Genomic DNA, 21463 nt, shown 5'->3' with positions numbered 1-21463 from the left:
CTTGGCAGCACATATGTTTGGCTTGTCATGAATTTTGCTTTCCCAGCTTATTGCAGATAGATCTTTGTCACATGCCTTTGTCATTATTTACCATACCTTTCCTTTGGTCATGATTTTCTAGATATTCTCCTTTGTACATTATACAGTACCTTGTTAGTTCCTGCCTAAAGAATTCAGACTGCTTTTTGGAGATCTGTGCCAAATCTCCACCCAGGCACCCCACAGGGTTTAGCTACTCACAGAGGTGGGCCATCACAGCAACTGTCACCTGCATTCTGTTCTGCTTGACAGAGCCACGTTAGGTGCTGGTGAAGCTGTAGATCTTCCATTTTCTAGGACCTACTGATCTGAGGCTGTATGAGAAACCAGGGCACTGGGGAAGAGCCACAGAAAGCAGAGCACTTCCCTATCTTGCACCAGGATGGAGGTGACACATACAACAAAATCAGGGAGTTTGGGAGCATATCATGTTTTAAGTTGAGACCCTTCCTACATGTGCATAAACTTTCTGGGTGGAAGTATCTCCTAAATGACGGCAAGTCAGGTTGTCTAAACATCAGAGCCCTCTATTGTATTGCAGCAGTTCAAGTCATTTTGAAAACTTCCACTGTGTAGTGTGGCATTTGACTATATCTGTGTCATGTAATGGAGCCTGAAGGTTTTCCTTTGTGATTTCCAAATGAGCCAGTTTACGTGTGTAGCACAACACAATGCAGAGGCAGCAGCCTGGGTCCTGAAAGCACTAGAACAGACTAATAATTTAACCTTTCCATGCGTACCATTGTTCTAATTTGGCACAGCTCATTTTTAACATGTTGGCTACTTTTAGGACCTGAGCCAGTCTCTTTATGGGACAGGTCAGCACTGCATCTTCTGAGACTAAAAGCCCCCCTGGATCAAACGGGCAGGATTCTGTCCCACACACAGTTCTGCAGAGCAGCTATGCTGTTGCTGCCTCTGTGGAGCTTTTCATTTGGGCACAGCACCACACTTCTGCAGTTACCATTTTCCCTGCTCTGGGGCTGACATGTTTGCATATGCAAGGCTACCTCTGACATTCGTGCTTCTCTGTACAAGCTGAAGAAGTCCTTTGATGGGCAGCACAGCTCTCCTCTGGCAGGCTTCCCATAATGTGGTTTGCACTCTGTGCCTTCCAGGACTCAGATCTAAGCTTTTAAAGAAATTATAGAAGGCTCTTTTTCTTCTTTTTTCATTTTTGCATAACTAACTAATTTTAGTTTTGAGAATGACATAGTTAATTTACATTTCAATCTTTCTAAGCCATTGCCAAGCTTCCATGACAATAGGCACTATATAAATTTGTAAATAAGAATTTTCTTATTTACCTGATTGCCTTTCATGTCTCATTGTCTTTCATGTCAATCTATGCCAAGGCACTTTCAAGTTATAACTTCAGATGTGGAAGCTAAAAGCAATCCGAGTGAAATGGATTTATGTCGAGAAAGATATATTCCTGTGTACATATTGAAAGCGGCAGCTTTAATAAGGAGTAGTAGACAAAGAGACACCCTCCTCTCACCCCGCTCAACTGCAAAAAGGTTTGGGAGCTCTGGCTTAAACCAACAGCAATAGCACAAGATGCTTCTGAAGCTCACCCAGTCCCACGTTCTCACTGCTGAAAGTCACTGCACTGTGTGTAGCTCTGGTACATCTATGTGGACTTAGACCAGTGACCCCACGTTCATTAATACAATGGGTGCTTGGGATTGTGTCTTTAGCAAGAATAAGCCCACTGCCCTATTCGTGCCCACTGACATGAATATCTAGAAAGTGATCCCTTCCCCATGGACTGGCATGTCTGCAAAGAGGGAAAAGCAGATGTCCTCAATCAACCTGGTGTAGAAAAGGAGATAAACCACCATGGATCCTTTCAATTGTAACTAGGGAGTTTAAAGAGCACATCATAGTCTTCCCTAAACTCACAAATCCTTGCTGTTTAGGATACTGGACAGCAGTATATCCTGCTTCTCACTCTCACTTGCCAGGCTTTACTTTTTGGTACCAAAATGCATCTTGCAGGCCAAAACATTTCTCGTATTCTGGAAATATAAGCTGCCTTGAAATTATTTGTGTGGAAGACATACAAAATCCAAGCTAATATTCTCAATCCTCATAGTCACTGAGAACAATGTGGGGTACAACATTTCACTTAAGATACTGACCACCAATAAACCATCTGTATTGAATAATACTGACCTCCACCACAAACACAGAGACGTATCACTGCCCCAAGCAAAGATACATGCAAGGCTCATGAGAGGCAAGACCTGTTTTCCTGACTGTTTTGCAACAGGTTGTGTCTGTGTGTATAGACAGGCAGAACGACAGCAGGAGACGAGGAAGGAGCATACCTGGAAATATTCTCAAACAGCTCTGGCTGGGGTGACCACAGGTGTTACAGTTGCCCACCGCCCTTCCATCTCTCATCTGGAAGCTCTCTACATGTGCAGCAGAGATGGGCAGTACAGATGTGGACAGAGTTGCTTAGCCAAAATCATCTCTAGCTCTATCTCACCTTAACACAGCAGGTCCTGGACTGTGGTAGCCAGAACAAGGCATACCAGCACTGCCACTACACATTTCAATCTGTGAGAAACAGTATTTAACTAGTCAATGTGTACATGCATAAATTTAATAGAGAAGCCTACAGTTGCAGTTTGGTCTTCTGCTTTTTTTTTTTTTAAAAAAAACAGACTGGAATATTCTTTAAAAAAAAAAAAAAAACATCAAAAAATTCCCATTCAGCAGTACTGTACAGTGTGTTTGATTGATAGGTTTTTGTTCTCTTCACGTAATCATATATTGAACTTGATTTGGAGTTTGATCTCAAGGATTTTCTTCTGAGACCTTCCTGCAGTTAAATTAGCTCTTTTTCCTGAGCATTCAAAACTTCCCTGCTGAGTCTGCTTTTTTTTTCCCACCCTGCCTGTGAAGTCGAGGAGAGTAAAAACTCATTAAAGCTTTGCCATAACTATTCATGCACTGGAAGGGTGTTTTGAGATGTAGGTACTAAGAGATCCTAATTAATCTTTGCCCTGTTTTAAGAGAAGTTCAGGGGCTCCAGAGGCTTCTCTCTATTAACATTTTGAGTTTATTTTCCTGCTGCTGTCTAACACATCACTTCTGCAGAAATCAGAAATAGATTACTATCCAGTTATAACATCTGTACAGAATAATTCTGTCTGGCTTAGACTTCACCAGAGGATATTCCCGATTTGTTTCTACAAGAAGAGGAGAGGAATCAGACCCAGGGATTTTTCCTTGTGATTTCTGTATCAAGAACAACATCACAAGCAATTATAAACCCAGTCTGACAAGGTCTTTATGCACTTGTAAAATAACTTTCATAAAATAAAATTAAAAAAAAGGAATTATTTAAATTAATAGGAACCTCTGTTCACTAGAAGTCTTGAAGAAACAGATCCACCTGTCTGTTACCTTCAAAAATAAAAGGAAAAAAAAAAAGTCCAATTTACTATGCCTGCTGAGAAAAGTGCTAATTAAAGCAGGTCATAAATGTTCTTTGTCAGAATGACTACCTAAATTTGGATTTTAAAAATAAGTAAATAAATAAACCAACACAAGGCTTTTCAGGGAGGCTGGGACAGAAGGTTGCTTACCACCCAGCTCCACCACCAGCGAGTTTCCACACCTTCTAACACAGTTGGAATGTGGCCTTAAAGAAAATCTGCATTATAAACTGCCTCAGAAGTGTTTCACCTGCTTGTGAAACGAATTTAAATGACTTCTGAAAGCTGCAGAGGTAGCAGTTCATTTGGATTGCAAAGCAGTATAGGAGCGGTAAGTGTCTTCCCAGGCTACCCATCTACATATTAAAGGTATAAAAAGAACTACTTGGAGTCATAAAGACCAGTGCCAAAACAAATTCAGGGAGACCCATGGCAAGTGAAATGGTGGTTCTGGGCAGCAATGTCAGCGTTCAGAGGTTATTTATCATACAGAGTCCCAAAACACTGTTGTATGTTATAAAAATCACTCTACACTTCAACGTGGCATTGCCCGATATTTTAAGGCCCTGAAGGAATAGCTTTAAGAAATAGTTATTTCTGTGAGACTTTCATATCTAGACTGTATTTGATTTCCAATGGTTTAATTCTTTACAATATAAAATAGAATTACTGGAGGGTATTTTTGATACTCTTCAACTAGGCATTTGAGAACCATTACAGTTTCTTCTATGCTTGACTCTGCTCTACAATCGTCTATGTAAAGATGATATATGAATGTCTGGAATACTTGTATAAAACAGAGTGAAACATTTATTTCCAGTTCTGTCTTTCAGACCCCTACATGTGGATTTGAACTTGCCAGCAAAACCATCTGTAATTTGATCATTATGAAACACACAGAACATGAGAGCAGGACAGAGACTTAGAAGTACAAAAGCTTTATGGAGGATTGTTGTAGATCATGTTTCGTCAACAGAGAAGGAAGAAAAATCCAAAAATCCCCAAAAATCCATGGAGTAAATCATCTGTGACAGATGCTTCTCTGAACATAAAGGAAACGATCAGTTTACTGAGAAAGAGGGAAGATTTTGCAAGCTGGGGAAATTCTGCAGGAATTTCACCACGAGTGAAATATATCAGCAGTACATGCATGTGAAAGTGGCATCTCTTTCCTGTCACATTACTCTTAAATTCATGCACTCCCAGAGAAAAGAAGGAATTGGTAATGGATTAGAAGGTCATTAGAGTCCCCTGTTTCTTAAACCCTTACTGTAGGACTTTATTATAGTAGTAGGACTTTATTAAGGAAAGATTAGGGAAATCATTCATTTTCAAGATATTTCACAAACACATCTGAGCCCCTTCATACAATGAAGGCTGCTATAGTACACGTTCTGTGTAAGTGGAATACTTGCCTCCCTGATCTGCATTGTTCCACTGGACCCTCCACTAGAAGCACCACAAAGTCAATCACTTCATAGTTCCATAGGATACACAACCATTTCACTACAGCATTTAATGATCTATGACCCAGTGCTGGATATCTCAGGAATAGGTTTACAGTTAATTAATATACATCTTGCTCTGGTCCTGCTTCACTGCCTTAAATACCTGCTGCAGCTTTGCATAGTAGGAGGTGTTTACATGACGGATGTTAAAGCATGCAGCACTTTATATGCAGTACCAGGTGGGAGAGAAAGGTGAGTCTTGCCTCATAGTCACTCTGTAAGAACTTGTCCAGATCCATTTTCTGTAGGCTGTCTGCATCAACTTCTTTGGGCCAGAGTAACTGTCATGAAACCAAAACATGGCACTCATTTGGAGTATGAGATTATTAATTTACAGCTTTCTTTTGGCCTAGAACAGCTTCTTTTTGCTTGCAAATATTTCAATACTGGTTAGATATGAGCAGAAAGATTATGCTGAAGTAATTTGTTGACAAAAAAAAAAAAAAGAAAAGAAAAGAAAAAAAGGAAAATGATCAGGAAAACACAATAGTATCAGAAAGATGTAAAAAGAAAAAAAAAAAAAAAATAAAATAAAAAAGCCCCCAAACTGGGGTAACAAAGGACATCAAAGGACACTTATTTAGTCTTTAAATGAGAAAAGGAAAATGTGGCAGTTTTAATAGGTGTGAAAGGGGGGAAAGACTAAAAACAGAGGAAGGAATGGAGAGTTTGGAAATCTTTCAAAGAAGCTATAGTTTTAAGAAATCATAACTTTGGAAAGCAGGGGATAATCAGATGATCTCCAAAGAACCTTCTAAGGAGCGTATTCTTTGAATTCTGCAGTATTTAAACATGTCTGACTTCAAATTATTTTCTTTAGATTGACTGATACATTATGCCTTTTAGCTACAGGTATGTCAGACAACATAATAATTCAAGAGATGAGATATACCACAGGACTGGCTGCTAGACAAAGCCTTTAAAGGCTGTGCACTTTCTCACTGAATGGCAGTGTAGAGATATGGGGACCAAAGTCCCCATTTCGCAAGCTGTCTACCAGTTTCTGGTGACACATATTTTTTTCATAATAATTGAAATCTCTTTACCCTTTGTGGGAATAGAAATGTTGTTTTTGCAGAGTTACATTGTTTAGAAGGAGGGAATGTGGTACTGAGATATGCTTACAGTGATAAGAAAGTTTAGCAGGCGACCTTGTAAAATGCAGACAATCAGACTCCTTAGGACAATTAGGTGAAAATCACGGTGTCAAGTCAAGTCAGATAAGTGAAGAAACATTACCACTTCAAGCAGTAAAAATGTCAAAAGAAATTTGAAATTTAACAGGCCGGCGACTGAAGGCCATGCATTGTTTGTGAAGCATCAGATAGATTGTGAATCTGGATTACCCACTCAGTGGGGAAACAGGGGAGGGTCCTGCCATCAAAAGGTATATAAACTGTGTTTTGGAACTAGTAGATGCGCTCTCTCCTGCTTGTGGGGCGCCCGCCATTGCAATCGCGAATAAATTACTACTTCACTGAGATCCTCGCCTGAGCCTAAGTTATTGGCTACGGAGTGTTTCTCACAATTTGGGGGCTCGTCCGGGATCCAGTCACCTACTGGGGAGCCCCACCGCCGCAGCAGCAGGAAGGCATGCCCCGCTGATTTCAGCGGTCCTGTGCATCGACGGTGGCGGTTCTGCGGAAAGCTGACAGAGGGCCCAAGACTGGTTAAAGAGGCAGGATCCGTGAAGTAGTGGGGAAAGGAAGAAGGTAGGCACTCCGGGTTTTTAAGAATCGATCCGGTAACTCTGTGCACAGACCAAGGTAAGAAATATTAAGTATTGCCTTGGGGGTCGGGTGATCTGGTGTATGGTAAGCCCTTGCACGGGGAAGTGCTGGCACTACACCAGGGGAATCTGGTGTACGGTAATCCTTGCACGGGGAAGTGCTTGGAAGTACACCAGGGAATCTGGTAAACTCAGGTGTGCGGTAACGCTGGCACGGGGAAGTGCTTGGCGGTACACCCCCATCTTTCAGTACGTTGGTGTGTGGTACACTGCAGAAGGGAAAATTCTGTAGCACATACTGGCGAGGGTTAGGAAAGATGGGAAGTACGAGTTCCAGGGAATCTGGTAAACTCATAGGTGTGCGGTAACGCTGGCACGGGGAAGTGCTTGGCGGTACACCCCCATTTTTCAGTACGTTGGTGTGTGGTACACTGCAGAAGGGAAATTTCTGTAGCACATACTGGCGAGGGTTAGGAAAAATGGGAAAATATGAGTTCCAGGGGACAGGGATATATCCCTGGGGGAGTGCCTACTAATAGTTCTTCCTGAAAAATGATAAGAAATTGGAAACATAATCCCAAAATTAGAGGGATTGTAAAAGAAAAGTAATTAAAAAAAAAAAAAAAAAAAAAAAAAACACAGGTTAAACATTGTGTATCAGTCTGGACAAAAGAATCAATTAAGGAAACAGCAGTATTTTGGCCAAAATACGGGTCTGATGAAAATTCAGGCTTTAAATTTATGTGTAAACAATAAGATTCCTTTTTCAGAGAAGGAGCCAAGTTATGCTCCCTATAATCTTAATATTGAACTGGTGGCAGCAGCAGTCACTCCGGGAAGGGAGACAGGGACTGTAATTAACACTGTCCCTAAAGAAGGATTGTACTCTAGGCTCTGGCAAGAATTAGAACAAGGTAGAAGATATGTTGAGAATTTTGCCTTCCCTGATACTAACAGTACTAACACTAACTGTGTATCCTCTTAGGTGAACTACCCCCTCCTCCTTACCAGCAGAGAGGTTAGGACTTTTTAAGAAGGAGAGGAAGTCTTTATTCAAGGACCCCAACAGCCTAGCTGAACAATTAGACCAGTTCCTACGACCTGATTTATACTCTTGGGGGAGGGAATTATGTCTATAAGTATGTTGTTTACAGGGAAAGAAATGGGAATGATCAGGAGGAGAGCTGCTATACAAGAATGGGAAAGAGCTCATCCTCCAGGACCAGGGGTAATACCGGCAGGGCAGAAATACCCACTTGCCAATCCTGGCTGGAATAATAATAGTGTGCAACACAGAAATCATATGAGAGACTTGGGGTCAGAATGAGAAAGTACTTGGGGATGAGACCTGATGACCCAGTATCCCAAGGGCTCTTGAAAGTTCATTGTGTGATTAAAGCCTGGAAAAATATGCAGAAAATGCTTCAGAAGGTGGGGGGATGTAGTGAACAGTCACTGGGGGACCCTCCTGCGGGAGGCCCTGGAGGTGTGTGTCCGGAGGGGAGATGAGAAGGAAAAGCAGAGAGCGAAACTAATGGTATTGACAGTGCAGCGGGTAGTGAGGCAGAGGGTTGGAGAAAGATGAAGAAAATCTTCAGGGGGAGTCAGGGCCAGGATGGAAAGGAGAGGAAGAGAGATGAAGGAATGGCAGGCAAAGAAGGCTGCCTGTGTTGTGGCCCGAGTCCTAGCAGAGACAGGCTTTGATAAGATGTTTTAAGTGTGGCCAGGCTGGCCACTTCGAATAGGAATATCTGGAGTGGAAGAAGGAGGAAAGAAGGAAAATGGGATGAAATATGCTATATTGATATGTTGTTTCAGTATCTTGGAGGGAAAAGGTATGGAATTAAGTTGGACCCTGACTGAGCCTTTGGTGCTGGTATTAGAAAAGTACAGTCTGGAGAAAGATGAAGGAAGTGTTAAAAGGGTTGCTGAAGGTGTTAAAGGTGTGGCATGTAATATTTAACAGAGCTGTCTGAAGTTGAATGAGCAGGGAAAGAGGATGTAGGCATTATCTAAGTAACAGTCTAGAAGTTTTGGTATATTTGCATATTTGCTGTGGTGTTTGGTCAGTTTCCCAAGCATCGGGGAGGGGGACGGTGGGGGGGAACAGCCTGCTCCACCAGGGGCCTCTCCAGCGGCCGCAGGGGGGCTTCGGCTCCAGCGCCTGGAGCGCCTCCTCCCCCTCCTTCTGCACTGACTTTGGTGTCTGCGGGGGGGTTTCTCGCTCTCTCAACTGCTGTTGAGAAGCAGGTTTTTGTTTGTTTCTTTGTTTGTTTGTTTTCGTGGATGTGCTCTCACAGAGGCACGGACTGTATTCCTCATGGCTTGGCTCTGGGCAGCAGTGGGCCCCTTAGGGCCAGATGAAATTGTCCCTTATCTGCCACGGGGAGGCTTCCGGGTTTTTTTCTCACGGGGGCTGCCACTGCAGTTTCCCACCCCCCTACTCACAGCCCCCGAACCTTGCCATCAAACCCAATACACTGGGGAACAGCTAGGTCATTACTGACCTGTAAAGTATCAGGGATTAAATTAACTAATGAAACCCTAAAAAGTGGGGCTGGGATAACAGTGCCACTTTGGGGGGGATACCAAGCTGAGACTAGGGGATAAAATGATCACTGGGCAATTATTGTATGTATCCAAGGCAGAGACTAACTTGTTGGGAAGGGATTTGATGATTAAATTGGGCATTCAAATAGTAAATTGTTAGACTGGAATAACAGTGTTATTAATGGAGTGCTCTCTGGCCCTGAGAGCAAACATACATGTATATTCACCTCTGACTGGAAAGACCCTTAAATGGGGGCGGAAGCAACAATATAGGTGGACAATTTTACCTCAGGGGTTTACAGGGCCACCTATCTATTTGGGTCAGTTTAAATAACAAAAGATTTTGGAGCAATTACAACCTCCCAAGGAGGTATTAATGTTAACAAATATGTGGATCGTTTTCTATTGTCAGGACAGGAGAAAAGAGTTGTGAAGAAAGCTACTAACAAGCTATTCAACTTTCTGGGAAAGCAGGGCTTGGGAGTATTAATAAATAAATAAATAAATAAATTACAATATGGAGAAGGAGAAGTCAGGTATTTAAGGCATCTAATGTCTGAAGGAAAACAGAATAAATGCAGAGAGGATTCAGGGAATTGTTGAAAATTAAGAAAGAACTAAAAAGTTTTAAAAGAAAGATTTTTTTAAGGAATCAGGAGCCATGAAGTCTGAAGGAAAATCGATACTCCCTGATGGGAGAGAAATGCTGAATAAAGTGATAATGAGGCAAATATTAACTGTTTTACATCAGAAGAGTCATTAGGAGGTGCAAGCAATGTGTGATGTTGTGCTAAGAAAGTATGTCTGTGTAGGAATATACACTTTAGGGAAGCACATATGTAGAGGATGTACCATATGTCAAAAGGTAAATAAAAAGGTGTTCTATAACCCATCTAGAGGGGGACGGGAGCCAGGGGTTTGACCTTTCCAAAGTATACAGGTAAACTTTACTGAGTTATTTGTTTGTCCTAATTGACCACGTGACTAGATGGGTGTAAGCTTTACTGCAAGGGTTAAAGCAGGCCTTAGAGATTGAGTGGGATTTTCACAGCCCCTGGCACCCCTCCTCTTCTGGGAAGGTGGAGCGAATGAATCAGACATTAAAGAAGCAATTAACTAAACTAGTGTTAGAAACCCAACTTCCTTTGGTAAAATGCTTACTCCTACAGGTTTAAACAGCACCAAGAAAGGATATAGGAATTTCACCATATGAGATGCTGTTCAGATTGCCCTATCTGGGCAGAAGGGATGAGATACCACAATTCAAAATAAGAGAGTTTCCTTAAGAACTGCATTCTGGGGTTGTCCTCTTCTTTGTCATCTCTCAGGACCTGTGGGTTGTTGGCTCAAACCCCACCTTTGGAATTCCCCATTCACCACCATCATCCAGGAAACTGGGTCCTGATTCGGACCTGGAAAGAGTCAACTCCGGCCTGAATGGGAAGGACAATTACTGACCACTGAAACAGCCATAAGAACTGCGGAAAAAGGTTGGACTCACTATACTCGAGTGAAGGCATCTGTCGACGCTAGTACCTGGGAAGCTGTTCCTACAAAAGACTTGTTGGAAGTTGAAATTGAAGAGAAAAATCTCGTAGTGGACTCTGAGCAGGATAAGAGCTTACAATTGTAAACTAACCTTTTATTTTCACAGGTAACTAACAAGTGTGACTTGTGATTGAGAGAAAGGACAGACCTATAGCGAACTGCAGTGCTCCCAAGGGGGGGGGTTGTTATAGTAGTAGTGTACATCTTATTTTTTTTTTTGTATCGATAATTATTTGGAAACCTAAGGTTTAAAAATAATGACAGGGAAAAATCGATTACTAATTTTGTTTTTAGTGATCCTAGGCCTCAGAGAAGGCCTCGTTCCATTGGCAACTTGGAAAAGGCATGACCAGATAATAGCAAAAACGGGATACCCCATCAAAATATGGGTGACTGTGACAGAGGGTTATGTACCACAAGCCGTCACATTTGATGCTTGTGAGGTGTTAGCTTGTGGAGATTTAAATGCCCAATGACAATTGAGCAGAAAGAACAAATAACTGGGAGAGACACAACAGCCAGATTGAGAATAGCTGTATGGAAACAATCCTCTATTGCCATCAGAGAAAGGGAGAAACTCAAGGAGAAAACAGGAGAGTAAACAGGAGGCCCTCTGAAATGTGGCAGTTCAAACATTTGAGATTCAAACAGGGTATGGGGATGTGAATGCCTGGATAGAATGGGTCAAATATACTGTCCAGAGTCTCAACTGTAGCTACTGCTATGCTTGTGCCTCGGGATGACCGATTGCCCAGATAGTGCCCTTCCCATGGGGGTGGACCAAAGACTCCCAAGGGATGCGATGTATGATTGCATTGTACCAAGAAAAGACTGCCTGGGGAAATGAGGCCTGTAAGTCTCTCTTTGCTGTTTCTTGCATGATAACAATATCACAGTTCCCCCTGCATTCTCTACAGCTATAGGTAACCATACAGCTTGCCTCTCACGGCAGGGTGTGAGTGCTACCTGGCATCTGGGAGAATTTGCCTTGTGCTACCAAGGACTTGATGGGAAACTGCTCAAGACTAGAGATCCCCAGGGCAGATCTCTGGTGGTACGGTGGAGGGAAGATCTTACGGTCCACCCTACCATCTAATTGGGAAGGCACTTGTGCACTTGTTCAATCAGCTATACCCTTCACCCTGGCATTTGAAAGAGAAACATCACAAATACCCAGAAGAAGTAAAGGAGACTTAGGAATATCATTTGATGATAGAGTATACATAGATTCTGTTGGGGTACCTAGAGGAGTTCGGGATGAATATAAAGCCAGAAATTAAATTGCTGCAGGGTTTGAGTTACTGTTCTGGTGGGTAACAATCAATAAAAATGTGGATTGGATTAATTATTTCTATTATAATCAGCAGAGATTCATCAATTATACCAAGGATGCGATGAGAGGAATCGCTGAACAACTAGATGCCATCAGCAAAATGGCTTGGGAAAACAGGATAGCATTAGATATGATGCTTGTGGAGAAGGGTGGTGTATGCGTGATGCTGGGCAACCATTGTACTTTTATCCGTAACAATACTGCCCCGGATGGCACAGTAACAAGAGCATTGCAAGGGCTTACCACCCTTGCCAATGAATTAGCAGAAAATTCGGGAGCAGACACTTCCATCACAGGATGGTTGAAATCTTGGTTTGGTAAATGGAAAGGGATGGTAATGTCCATATTTACATCCTTGATTATAGTAGCAGGAGTTTTGACAGCTATTGGCTGTTGCGTTATCCCCTGTGTAAGGGGACTTGTCCAGCGGTTAATTGAAACCACATTATTGAAACAAATGACCATAGATCCACCACCCTACTCAGATAAAATGATATTAGAGGAAATGGAGAGCAAAGAAAGTGAAGAAGAGGAAGATATTTACCAAATTACACTTACAATAAATAAATAAATAAAAATAAAAAGAGTTTTTGCAAAAATCAACAGTTTATAAAAAAAAAGAAAAGGGGGGAATTGTGGGAATAGAAATGTTGTTTTTGCAGAGTTACATTGTTTAGAAGGAGGGAATGTGGTACTGAGATATGCTTACAGTGATAAGAAAGTTTAGCAGGCGACCTTGTAAAATGCAGACAATCAGACTCCTTAGGACAATTAGGTGAAAATCACGGTGTCAAGTCAAGTCAGATAAGTGAAGAAACATTACCACTTCAAGCAGTAAAAATGTCAAAAGAAATTTGAAATTTAACAGGCCGGCGACTGAAGGCCATGCATTGTTTGTGAAGCATCAGATAGATTGTGAATCTGGATTACCCACTCAGTGGGGAAACAGGGGAGGGTCCTGCCATCAAAAGGTATATAAACTGTGTTTTGGAACTAGTAGATGCGCTCTCTCCTGCTTGTGGGGCGCCCGCCATTGCAATCGCGAATAAATTACTACTTCACTGAGATCCTCGCCTGAGCCTAAGTTATTGGCTACGGAGTGTTTCTCACACCTTCCTTACTCATTCATAAATTTTAATCAGTAGTCTCAAGATAGTTATTTAGACACTGCACCAGCCAGAATTAATAAGTAGTTTTAAAAATACAGGCCCATGATTTTTTTATTTTTTTTTTCAATTGCCCAGATGAAAACATCTGCTTCAAGGTCATTTATTTCCTCCTTGAGCAAAACCAAACTTTGAATTTCTGCACACGGCAACCAGTAACACTAGAATAAGCTGTAAGTACATACTTGATCTTCATTCTGCCACATCTCAGACCCCACGAGCCAACACCAAGCCACTTCTCCTAGGCTGGTTTGTGTAGCTTCGTGAGGAATTTCTTGGCGTAGCAGCCAGTTGTCCACACTTGCACGAACTATGATTACAGATTACTAGGACTTTTAAGAGACTTTAAATGCTTAAACATGACAAAAAATAGCACTAAAAATCAATTGCAAGTATTGTTATAAAAAATACGTGATCAAGCCTTAAGAAATTTGGAATCTTTCTGAAACCTGTAATCTTTATTCCATGTTCAAGCAATACTGGTCCTTTCTCCATCCCTTCTCTTTAAGGATTCAAAATATCTACAGTGAAATCAACTTTTTTCTCTATCGCAGCATCACAATTAAGTTGAAAGCTTAGTTCCATTCTGCTCTGCTAATATCGTAACCGCTCAATCTTAACTACCTGCTACATTACATAATATTAGCATACTGACTGTTTAGCTCTCTGACATAAAAGTTACAGTACAGTTGGAAGTAATTGAGTTAATGTCAATGAAGACTGAGCTATTTCCCCACTCTTCTGGCAAGTCAGAGCCTAGTAACTTTGAATGATGCTCACTGAACATTACAGGGAAGCTTGCATCCTGCTGCATGTTTTATCCTACTGGATAAGCTAAAAGATCACTACAGTCTATTGAGCTGCTAAATTGATACTTTCCTTTATCACTTAGGAAGGGATTTCTCTCATCTGTCTTAAAGTTAGGTGCCTACTCCAAGACAGTTACTCCAAATTGTGGTTGATAAAAAACTAAGAAACTTTTAGAGAGTGTTTTGTTGTATCTATGTATCTGTTACCATCTAGTAGATTTATCTTTGCCAGGATATCCCTTCTCCCTCTGATGACTGAGTAAATCATGGATGCATAGCTGGGCCCACAGACCTAACATATAAATGGTTAAAATTGTAAGAATTAAATGCTACAATGCAGATCACCCAGGTAACTTCAGGCATTTTTGGCTGAGGTGCCTACTTGAGGAATGCAGTCATCCCAGACTCGCCCTGCAGGAACCTCTCAGCCTCATCTCCAATCCTGAACGCAGGTGAGGGGGGAGGAATCACCCTGCAGAAGTGTCTGTCTCTCTCCATTGGCTGCAGATGGTACCTAATGAGAGCAGGCCTCTAATTAGTGCAGGAGAGGTAAGGTATGTAGATGGATTCAGGCCTAAATAGTCACTTATCACACAGAAAATGAAAAGTAATTTCTCTCCCTCGGAGATGGAAACACTTTCTGCACTATATTGCACTATTCAGGATGTGATAAAGGACAACGTGATTATCATCATAACAAATTACTCGGCTTGAGAATCAGTGCCTGGTCTGAAGGTGTGCTAGGGACCCACTGTGGCAGAACTGTATATTTTAGAGGCTCACCAACATTTTCTCCAAGATGCTGCATAACTGAATACTTGATGTGTAGCCCAAATATCAATAAAATTGTATACAGATAAATTCTAATAATTACACACTTGAAAGGGGAGAAGTTACAAAAGAGTAAAATGATAACATGGATATTAATGACTTTTCCAAAAAACATACAGCATTAGACAGCTTAATGAAAGCACTACCTGTAGCAAGTTAGCTCTAAAGATGCCCACTATATAAACAATTATTATCATCTTGCTGCAATAATAGACTGTACAAGTTATTTTTATAAAGAACAGGTATAGGACGTAAGCATGCTCATCAATAGGCTCGGAGCAGCAACGAGGGCAAATTCAGCAATGAGTGACCCAGAGAAAATGAACACAGATACCACTCGCTTCAGGAGTTCATGCATACAAACATACACACATACAAACCCCTCAGCTTTATTAATTACAGCAGTGGGGCCGGAAATGTAGTTTCAGAAATTCAGGAATGCTAACAGGTCCTGAGAGCTCACAAGCACCATCCCCAAGCACTTGTTCATCGCCCAGTACCACAGAATAATGGAAAAGCTCAGAACTAGTTTACATCAGAGATTGATTACCCAAAGACAGACCTAAAATACTTTGCAAGCAAAGGAACCACCCTTTTAAATTAATTTATTTTCAAAAACAAATACCAAAGCAAACCAAAGTAAAGGAACTTCCTGTTGGAAACCCAGTAGCAGATATTGTCCTTATCTATATGGGCGGCTGCCCTTCCACATGGCTGACCGTGAGGTGTGGGGTCAGTGCACATGATGTCAGCTGTTCAGCACACAGGAGGCAGGGGAGAGGAGCCAGCAATTCCTCTGTCCCTTCTCCACACCACCGTAGGTAAAAGCATTCAAGGGAAAATTCATCCTAGTCTGCTGCCTATGTCTTTTCAGCGTGTTTGAAAACATGACATACATTTGCTGTCATATACATTGTATATCGCAATGAAAGAATGCATCTACAAAACAGGAAGAAAAATTACCCTTTTTTATTATTCAGCTAAGCTATAAATTGCCATCTGGAAGCCGGACTCGTAAAATGTAGCAAAAGAGGTAATGACAACAGACAAGCCCAGGAAGAAAAATTGTCTGCACCATCCTCGCTGCCCCCAGACTGGGTGCCATATCCCAGCAAGGTGCAATCCGTCTGGGAACCGTGGGAGCATGCGTGGCTCCCTGACAGCAAATTCTGCCTTTAAAAATTAACTTGCTACCCTGGGTTAACAGCTGGCACTTAGCAAATAGTGTGTATGCTCTACTGATTTTACCTCCTTTATGGCTTTCTCTGTGACTGCCCTTGAGTTAATGGTTACATCATGCGTTAGTAGGATGGTGCCGGTCATTCATTTCCCAACACGGTGAGCGCTGTCACGTGCTGGATGTTAAGTACGTCTCAGCCAGCCTAAGTCGTGTGTAATTAACTTTGGCCCAGTGCACGGAAGCATGTTTGACAATGAGCATCATTCTCATCGGTTCTGCAGAGGGAGGCGGAGAGGATTCAGGGGGATGATATGAAACAACCTGGCATCTTTTTGCAGTTAATAGCACTACAGTTGCAAGGGAATGTCTCTGCGTCACACTGCAGGGATTAGAAAATTGCAGAATGAGTTGTGATGGCCTAAAATGCATCAGTTCTTTTCATTCGCACCCAAAATAATTCAGGCAATGATAATTTACACAGTAAAGAAAATATTTTGCATTTTTCTTATTCAGAAACAAGGCAACTGATCAACTTCTTTTACTGAAATTGTCGAAGGTATTGAGGTTCATGACTTTTCTCTCTCTGAATATAGCTGTCAGAATCTTACAGTGAGATGAAGTTTAATAGGTCACTTGGTCTTTTCCTTAGCAATGTATGTTTCCCTTACTTCACATATTCTTTTCAAATATTTCTCAAAGCAAAACACATCTTACAACTTTCATTTTACCCTGCTATTCACCAGACATTCCCTCCTTTCCTAGGTTGATCTTTTTTTATATATAACCTTTGATATCTACAGAGATTTTTTAATAGTCGAAGATTTTGTCCCCTTTTACCATGAGTCATTGTGTAATCAGTCATTTATCTTATTTTCTTATGTATATGGTGATTTCTTCAATTCCTTTTCATGTTCTTTTTTCTCTAACTTGCTTATAATGCTTAATATATTTTTGAGAAAGGGCCATGTTTAGACCAGTGCGCAATATTGCAAATACTGGGATATTGCTTCATGAGGTCACACTGCTACATAAAATTTAGATTATTTTTTTTTTTTTCAGGTAGATGACTTGCCAGCCACTGATATTTGTTATTCCCTCTTAGCATTTCTTTTCCTAAATACTTCTCTTTCACTGAGCCAGTGCTTTATGTTATTTTTCTCCAGCTATCTTTCTTTCCTTGAAGGAGAAAGATTTTTCCTTCTCTGATTGTTACCACTAAGTTTACCCTATTATGCCCACTGGCCTATGAAACCTGAGGAATTTACTACAACAAATCCCCTGAGAACAGTTACCAACTCAGAAAATGTGCTCCAGTGCCCAGCAAATACGATTTACATATTCAGTGGCTCTTACTGTCTCTGAGGGAAAATCAAGCAGAGGTAGGTTTTTTCTTGCTTTAGTTTGTGAATAACTCTGAATTTGTTCATGCAAGGGAAACTAAAATATTGCAGAATAGAAGCAAAGTTTGAAAAAAAAAAAAAAAAGAAAGAAAGAAAAAAAAGAAAACACAGCACCCTCTGATCCTCTGATGCCACAGTTTTTTCTTAATAAAGTGGAAAGAAGAGAACTTGGATTTATGTGGGAAAATTCAATGAACAGTTCAGAAATAGGATGGGAGGGAAAAAAGAGGCAGACAAATGGTAAAAATTATAGGTTGCTAATGGAAAGGAACAAAGAAGAGAGAGTAACTTTAAGTAAATATGTTTATTTAGTCCATTTACTAGTTTCTAAAACAAAAACAACAACAACAAAAAAAAGAACTGATAAAATGCCTTGCCTGAGGAACTGATCCTGTGCCAATAAAATAAATGCACTCTTTTTCACTGACTTTAATATGAGTAGGGCCAGGCTGTAGATCTAAACAAAGATTTAGGATCTAAAGAATGTAGTGGGATGGGGCTGTTGAGGTTGCCATGAGCTGAGCAAGAGGATCACTTTGTGAATGGATCACAGGAGCAATCACTCTGCAGTGATGCATTTCTGTGGTGAGACTTGGAGTGAAAGTATTTTCAGGAGCCACAGGAAGGCAGTGTGTAACAACTTGATTGTGGTTTTGAAAGCTTCATGTAGGCCATCTGAGGAAAGGATGGGTGGCATTTATCAGATCTTCTACCTGAGCTCAACTTAAGAGTTGGTCCGAGAGTTTTCAGTGGCACATTATTTTCGGGCAGAAAATGTTGACTTTTGACCTTTTGCTGACCTATAGCATTTTGATTGCTATAATGTAAATGACTGATACAATATAAATTTGCATGTAAATAATCACGGGGGTGTTTGACATTTATACCATTTCTATCTTCAAAGTGGAGTCAGCCTTCTGTGAATGCCCTGCAGCAACTGAAAAAATGGAATTTAGGTCAATAGATGATGAGACGTGTCAGGCAGCAAAATGCCTGAAGCCACAAACATTCAAACAACTCTCACAGCCTGCATTGGTCGCTGCCCCTGGGTGGGGGTGCTCTTTGAAGCTTCTTTCACAGCCACAACAAGTAGTTACCCAGGATCCATGACCTCCACTTCCAGGCACAACTAATGTGGGCAGCAGGCAACGAGCTCCTCGCTCTCTTTGTTGGCTGCCCTGTCTTGTCCCAGGTGCTCAGATCATGTATCCAGGGTATTTTGTGACACCCAACCTGCAATTACATCTGTGTCCCTTCAGAGGAACTTGCAATCAGAAGGGGTACACACACACCCTCACCATGTTCGCATACAAAAGGGTCACAGACAAAATCCCTGTTCTTTCCAAAGATTAAGATATTTTGAAAGGGTCCAATTCTGCTTGAACTCCTTCTTTCTGGTTCTGCCCTTTCTGACTCCTCTAATATTGTCATTATCACATCTTTGTCCTTATGGACAAGTCTAATAGGAACTCCACTGGTCAACAGTGTGTGATTTACGTTTATGGAGGGAAGTGGTAGGACACTGGTGTGCAAAAGCCCTCAAAACAGTGGTATTGAGTGGCTGGCAGGTGTCCTGGTACACAGCATTAAACAAGTTTCCACATGCCTGGTGACAGGACAAGGGGGAATGGGCTTAAGTTGCGCCAGGGGAGTTTTAGGTTAGATGTTAGAAAGAACTTCTTTACTGAAAGGGTTGCGAGGCATTGGAACAGGCTGCCCAGGGAAGTGGTAGAGTCACCATCCCTGGAAGTCTTCAAAAGACGTTTAGATGTAGAGCTTAGGGATATGGTTTAGTGGGGACTGCTAGCGTTAGGTCAGAGGTTGGACTCGATGATCTTAAGGTCTCTTCCAACCTAGAAATTCTGTGATTCTGTGATTCTGTGAGTTGTCCTGTCCTGCCTACCACCAGCGCTCTGTGCTTTTTCCATCTTCAGAAAACAGGCCCTGCCAGCTTGAGCTCCTGGGTAAGCCGAGTTCTCTGCACAGCTGTGATAACCATGATGGGTCTGAAGGCAAATCTGTCGTGCAAAGATTGCTGCACAAAGAATTCACAGTGTTACTGGACCCTTTGAAACAGGTTCCTAACACTTGGCCTAAATTTTTATTTTGGATCACCATATTCCATAACACAAACATACATATTGTTTTCCCCAGCTTGTAGCCTGGCAATCATTTTTATTTTTATTTTTTTGGCAAAAATGCAATTATATGAATTTCCAAGTATTTTTAAATTTTCTAAAGGGAAGAATATATTTTCTTTCAATCATCATTTTCCCAATTTAATTAGTTAACATTAATATATATTTCTCATTATGTTAATCAGCTTACAAACCCATTAGCTATTGTGACTCTTGTTGGTATTCTTAATTAGATTAGTCCTGAAGAACAGACTCACACAAAGTTTTCACTACGAGAAAGAAAACCTTATTATACCACTCACCTCTCAGGGATATATTCCAGTCAAGCACGATTTCAGAAGCAGCTGTGTTTGCCGATGGGTGAATGTCTATCACTGAACTCAGCTGGATAAAACCTCTGGCTAGGGAATATGGAGAATTCTGGCAGAATTAAAGCAGATGATTGAGGGAGAAGAAGAGTTTTGCTGAAGCAGTGGGGGATAGCAATGTTTTGTTGAGTCTTGCAGCTTATATGTGGTAGAAAGGAACAGCTGGCTTGTGAACCTTCGAGTAGAAGTTCTTTGAGGTATTTGCTCTTTTGCAGTACAGAAAACAGCATTCAAGCCCCAAAAGGAAAAACCTTCAATTCTGCCCAAAGCCAGTAAACTTGCTATCTGCTTCCCTGACTTTTTAACATGACAAACTTTCTATGTTGCCTAAATTGTTGCTTAAAGTATAAAATCTGAAGCTATATACATAACTACTAATATTGCAAAAAAAAAAAAACAACTTTTCATTAATAAAAGGATATTCAGAGTCCTAAATGTTCAGAAGCTTTGATCAGCTTGCAAAAAGCTATCCAACAGTAACTGAAACTCATCAAAGTTTCCTGAACCAGGCAGCTTTCCCAGGTGAGGTTTTCTGATTCAATTTCTAGTAATTTCTCTGTTCTTGAGTTTAGTAGGATTATCAAATGAAGGATTTCTTGTGGTATTTGTTGCTATTTCTATTTCCAATTTAAAAAGCGAAATTGTTGCAAGGTGCATTGACTGTGACAGGAAAAATAAAAAGAAAATTCTCTACTCTTTTTCCAAGAATTCAAGCTTAGCATTTTTTAGTGTTTGGGCAAGGATCACAGAAAGATGCAGGTCAGTTACTGAACCCACTTCTCAAGCCATAGTTCTTACTTTAATTTGGATTTTATTTCCCATTCCTATTTTCAGTGCTGTAATCCCTGAAATATCATTATCAATATACATTAGAGTAGAGGGAGCAAGGTTTAGGTCCTATTAACTACTTAAGCATCTAGGCTGAAAAGCATTTCAAACACTGAATTCTATTTAAATCAGCTGGAGCTTGTTGGTAAAATACATTCTTAAACATGTCCACGGTGTAAGTATTAGAAAAAAATAGCACCCTTGCTCGTTTATTTGCATTCTAAACATCTCCGGCTTTAAGATGTCAAACACCCTCTGCACACATGGAAATGAGCAGAGGATGTGTAGCATTCTGCAGAACATGTCTAATAAATGTTTTAAAGAGTAGTTTGAATTTACCGTGGAAGGTTGAATTTAAGTGTGGGAGGTAGAGCTGCTAGAAAAGTTGCTTTGCATTAAAAAAGTGCTACTACTTTTAATAAAATATATTTTGAAGATGTATAAAATGATTTAATTTTTGCCCATCATAAAATTTCAGTAACAAGAGGGGAGAAGGTTGCAACGATATTGAAAGAGTCTGGAACAAAGTTTGTCAGTTGAAATGACTTTTCATTTTCATTTTGATTTTGTATTTAGTTAGTAGT

General features: G+C 40.8%; 1 protein-coding gene across 3 annotated transcripts in view; it reads right to left on the bottom strand.

Annotated features, from left to right (window-relative positions):
- The window catches only part of LOC311444632 (hyaluronidase PH-20-like), a 48392-nt gene that overhangs the window by 22859 nt on the left and 4070 nt on the right, over positions 1–21463 (bottom strand). Inside the window, exon 1 of one of the 3 annotated variants that reach the window (XM_084535905.1) lies at positions 19986–20134. The exons of the other annotated variants lie outside the window; for them this stretch is intronic. The gene's annotated coding sequence lies outside the window, so the exon portion shown is untranslated. Of the gene's footprint in view, positions 1–19985; positions 20135–21463 lie in introns of those variants that run through there. 3 annotated transcript variants of the gene reach the window in all.

This window comes from Aythya ferina (assembly GCF_964211825.1).
Source record: "Aythya ferina genome assembly, chromosome: 1".
Taxonomy (NCBI): Eukaryota; Metazoa; Chordata; class Aves; order Anseriformes; family Anatidae; genus Aythya; species Aythya ferina.
The sequence above is the reverse complement of the archived record's forward strand: the minus strand, read 5'-3'. Positions and strand labels throughout refer to the sequence as shown.